Here is a 5,000-nt window from a genome sequence, read left to right on the forward strand (position 1 = left end):
AGTATAAACAGAGAATAGAAGTGAAGGGATAATATCAAATTCGAAAGACCTTTATTTCCGCAACGGAGAAGTGATCAAACAGAAAAACAAGGGATAAATAAAAAAGCTAAACAATTTTATTTCACGACCCCATGTGAGAGAAGAGAGGCGTCGAGTTCTCAGAGGAAACACACACACGCACACGGACACGCAAACACGCTCTCACTCTTTTCTGTGGGCCGTTGGTGCTATCAGCAGAAACAGTAGCAGCAGCGGCGGCGTTAAGCCTGGGAGAGTGGGGTGTCTTGGCTGAGGCATGAGAGAGAACTAAAGCAAGGTAAGTCAGTCACTAGGTCTCTATTGACATCAACGAGGTTATGGGTCAGGCAGTCCACTATCCATTCTGTTTTCCGTTTTCTACGAGTCAGTAAGTCTTTCTTGACATTGACCTCAGACTGATTAAAAAAGTAAAAAGTTGTATTCAATCCACTGTCCATTCTAGTTTCTATTTGCCTCCCCAACTTTCCCCAACTTTAGAGATGGTCGCTCTCCGTCACGGGGTTAAAAGCGGGGGAGGCGTGTTGGGGAAGAATTGGGTTGACGAGGTCTGGAGGAGGAGGAGGAGGAGGTGGAGGTGGAGGAGGAATGGAAGGGGAGGGGATGAGGATAATGATGATTACGCCTTCCACGTGGTGGAGGCAGTACGGACACCAACCAGCAGCCAGTATGATAGTCCTCGCATGGTTGGCGACAGTAGCATCGGTATCGGGGAATTATCATTTATAAACAAAATGAAGAAGAAAAATGGGGGAAGTCGACGATGGTTTCAGTCAAGATGATTGCCGTTGTGTTTTCGCTGGTGACTGTTATTTCCTGACATGAATAACAAGATGTCCGTGCAATTTTTTATATTTAAATAAAAATGCGTTATGGTCACGTCACGGTCTCAGTTTCACTGAAAGGGTTGATTGTTGTCGTGTTATGCTCTTCGATAAGGAATGCGTTATATATAAAAACACTAATACAGCTCCCTTTTCTTGCATAAAATTGTAGTAAAATTTAGTTTATTAAAACGTTCAGTGAAGCATGTGTTTGGTCTTACTGTTCTACAGCTCATCTTATGAAATAATGTAAATAATCACAAAGTTTTCACTTACGAGCATTCCACTATGAAAGTAACATAAGTGAGTGTATGAAGTATGCCCGTTTTAAGGTTAAGATTTAAATAATTCTATTTAAGACTTAGGAAAATCATAAGAACAGATAAGTCTTTATATAACTGTGGTCCCATGTGATGGCTTATGTTTACGTAATTCTATTTAGAATATAGAAATATCATAAAGGGCAAATAAAAAGAGCCTTCTGTAACCAAAAATGAGGCAAATCCATGGGTAGCATTTTTATGTAGATCGACGATGCATTAACAAAGACACTCATAATTAAAATTTACTTGTGAATATGTAATAGTTGCATATGTATGAGTGTGTGTGTGTATGTGTATGTATATATATATATTGTACATATATGTATATATATATATATATATACTATATATATATATAATTCTCTCTAAATACATTAAGTAATTACGAAGATATGGAAACCGCATCAGTATCAAAGAAATGAGTTTATTCTTCATAATTTTCCTTCTTATAAAATATATGTGAGTGTCGAAAATTGCACAATATGATTTGAATAACGATTGAAATCAGGAATTCTGTATTTCTAATACTACGGATTATTTTGTTCTTTCTGTGAAATAACACCAAATATAGATCATAAGATGAAGAGTTAAGTGCTATAAGTGGTTTCTTAAACTGCATGCACAGTGTTTGGTATTTTTCCACAAATTAGCACGTCAGAATGGGAAGGAACCCAGGAACAATTCTGGAAATTGAAATGATCACATGTAACGCCATTTTAACAAAACTTCATAAACATTCGATAATGTATGCATAATTTACAATAAAGTACCTAATTCGTCTCGTGTGGTTTTATACATAAACATATATATATATATATATATATATATCATATAATCTCTATATCTATATATAGATATATCGCATATATATATCCCCTTTCAATTTAACCGTCGCCAACAGCAATGTGGTAAAACGCGTAATACTTGTCAGAATTAACAATCCTTTTTGAGAAGAGTTGTCATTTCATACTTCTCATTTTAGCCTTAACAAGAAGAAAAAGAAGAGGAGAAGGGGGAGAATGATGGAGGAGGATATGACATCCTCCCATAATAAAATGCGTGAGAGAATATAGGCGAATTCCGAGGGTACGAAGAGATTTCCCTGTAATTCAGGGTAAAAAATATGAATTATTTTAATGATGTCGTGAGCGTCTAATCATTGGCTTCCACGGGACGGAGTTCTTCGCCTTTTTTTTGGAAAGGAATTATTCGAGTTATGATTTGCATTCGTTTAATTGCAGGGGATTTTTGTTATTAGCGTTTCACTGCGCACTTTCGTTTTGTTTTTAAATGTATTTGTCTACGAAGTCTTATATTTCCTTGTAAGTCTTTTTATCTGTAAGTATATAACTCCACTTCTCTCTCTTTTGGTTGTCTGTCTCTTTTTCATTTATTTTCTTGCTTTTATATATATATATATATATATATATATATATATATATATATATATATATATATATCGACCTGTGTAGATTCTCTCTCTCTCCTCATCTCTCTCTCTCTCTCTCTCTCATCTCTCTCTCTCTCTCTCTAAGGTAGTTTGTTATCTTCTCCTTTATATGTATCATTCAGCGATTCATCTCGTTTGCATTTAAAAGCCCCTGTATTTACCTGGCACACGTGTGTATATATAATAATCGCCAGCTTTCACAAGTAGGTTATTTCGCCCGGTCTTGCCTCTACGTTACGTCCCCCGGCCCCAGGCACCCCCTCAACCCACCCGACATTTATAGCAAAAGGGTGTCTCCACTTTAGTTTCACTACCTTCTACGAGAACTACAGAGTGTTCGGACGCCATTTCTATCATAAATAGAGAAATTTCGGAAATAAGTGTTGAATGAAATGTGTATATCTTACTCCGTCCTCCCGTGAGATTCGGATCCGTGCTCTCTCGTAGGTGAAACGTGCTAAAGTTTAGTTGGAATTAACATGATCATTTGGCATCATTATTTAAAGCGGTATCCTCTTTATTATCATTATTATTAGTAGTAGTGGTAGTAATAGCATTTTTAATCCCTATTTATACTATGCCTCTTAAATTTACTAGGCTTTCACTCATTATGTAGTATAGTAAATTTACTGTTTATATGATACTTACTGAACTATTTGATTGGTTATTGTACTGACGGTATTGTATCGATTTTAGTTTAAGACACTTCTCAGGAGTGGAACACTTTCTCATGGTTGTATAATCCAGTTTAGCAACCAAATGACCCTAATTTTCGGAGGAACAATCAAAACGAAGAGCACTTTGTGGTGCCATCAAGAATGTTTTATCCGTGAATAAAGTAGACTCGGCTCTTTCTCTGCGGAACACTAAATTCATATGTATATTATTATATGTGTGTGTATGCGGGCATGTATTATGTTGTTTATTACTTTTTAAATTAATTATTTCTTTTATTCATTTTCTCTCTCTCTCTCTCTCTCTCTCTCTCTCTCTCTCTCTCTCTCTCTCTCTCTCTTTCTGTTGTATATAATATATATATTATATAACTGCGTGTATATACATACACACACACACACACACACACACACACACATATATATTATTATATATATATATATATATATATATATGGAGGTGTTTCCCATTCGTTATATCATTCATATACAAAGTAACTGTAAATTCAGCGTAATCACTGAAAGTATTATTTTCCACTTATGATGACAATGATAATAATAATTCTCTCTCTCTCTCTCTCTCTCTCTCTCTCTCTCTCTCTCTCTCTCTCTCTCTCTCTCTAGAGCTTTCCATTTTGTGGAGACTTGATCCACAGAATAAAAAGCTTATCGCTGTGTTCCAGTCATAATGCTTGTTTTGTTTATAACAGTAATAATGTTAATGATAATAATTATCGGAAATGAGATTGAGGTATGCTGGCTGAGATAAGCAAGCGATAAAAAAATAAAAAACGAAAAATCTAGATATACTCACCACATCAATTATGTTGAATAGATTCAGTGACTAGAAATATACGGATTGCAATTTCTTTTTCACGCCTGGATAACTCATAATCACAGCCATTTCGCAAAAATATATTTGGCTCTCGCAGTGCGAATCAAAGTTATAGGATTTTGCTTTACGAATAAATCAAGCGTTTATGTATCGTAATATTTCGTGTTAGGGCAAGTACAAAGATATACGCATTTTCTCTCTCTCTCTCTCTCTCTCTTGAGTATGTATATATATATATATATATATATATATAATATATATATATATATATATATATATATATTTTATATTTACTCAAATCCATCGGGACTGCCAGTGCACAAAATAACGTTGAAGAAGTACTGCCCGGTAATGTTGCTTCGGAATTTCGATCCTGCCAATGGACATTGCAACGGAACGAGGTACACCGTTATGGAGCTAAACTCCCACGTCATCTAAGCAGTGATAGCAACGGGCCCTCACACCGGCAAACATCTGTTCATCCCCCGGATTCCTCTGATGCCTTCGGACAACCAGTTTCCGTTCCAGTTACGGCGCAGGCAGTTTCCCATCAACCTGGCCTTCTCATTCACTGCAAACAAGTCGCAGGGCCAGACTTTGGATCGTGTTGGTGTGTTTCTGCCGTCACCCATGTTCACGTGTGGCCAACTGTATGTGGCGATGAGCAGAGCAACTGACTCTGCCAGCTTGAAATTAAGTTGTGGACAAACTGATAATATTGTGTACAAAGAGGTTCTGTAGTAAGTATGTATAAAAATCGCCCTTATTTTAATATTGCTGAACAAATAGTACATATAAAATTTTTACTTTTGCACCCGTATTTTATCACTCATCGTAGATGGGTCAGTTTGCTAGTAA

The 5,000-nt window shown here is 36.1% G+C and overlaps 1 protein-coding gene across 1 annotated transcript in view; it reads left to right on the forward strand.

The window, feature by feature from the left end:
* Nucleotides 1-5,000, forward strand: part of LOC135200507 (uncharacterized) — a 643,009-nt gene that overhangs the window by 578 nt on the left and 637,431 nt on the right. Inside the window, exon 1 of the mRNA XM_064229157.1 lies at nucleotides 1-316. This exon is cut by the window's left edge and continues 578 nt beyond it. The gene's annotated coding sequence lies outside the window, so the exon portion shown is untranslated. The remainder of the gene's footprint in view (nucleotides 317-5,000) is intronic.

The sequence above is a fragment of the Macrobrachium nipponense genome, chromosome 27 (genome assembly GCF_015104395.2).
Source record: "Macrobrachium nipponense isolate FS-2020 chromosome 27, ASM1510439v2, whole genome shotgun sequence".
In the NCBI taxonomy this organism is placed as follows: Eukaryota; Metazoa; Arthropoda; class Malacostraca; order Decapoda; family Palaemonidae; genus Macrobrachium; species Macrobrachium nipponense.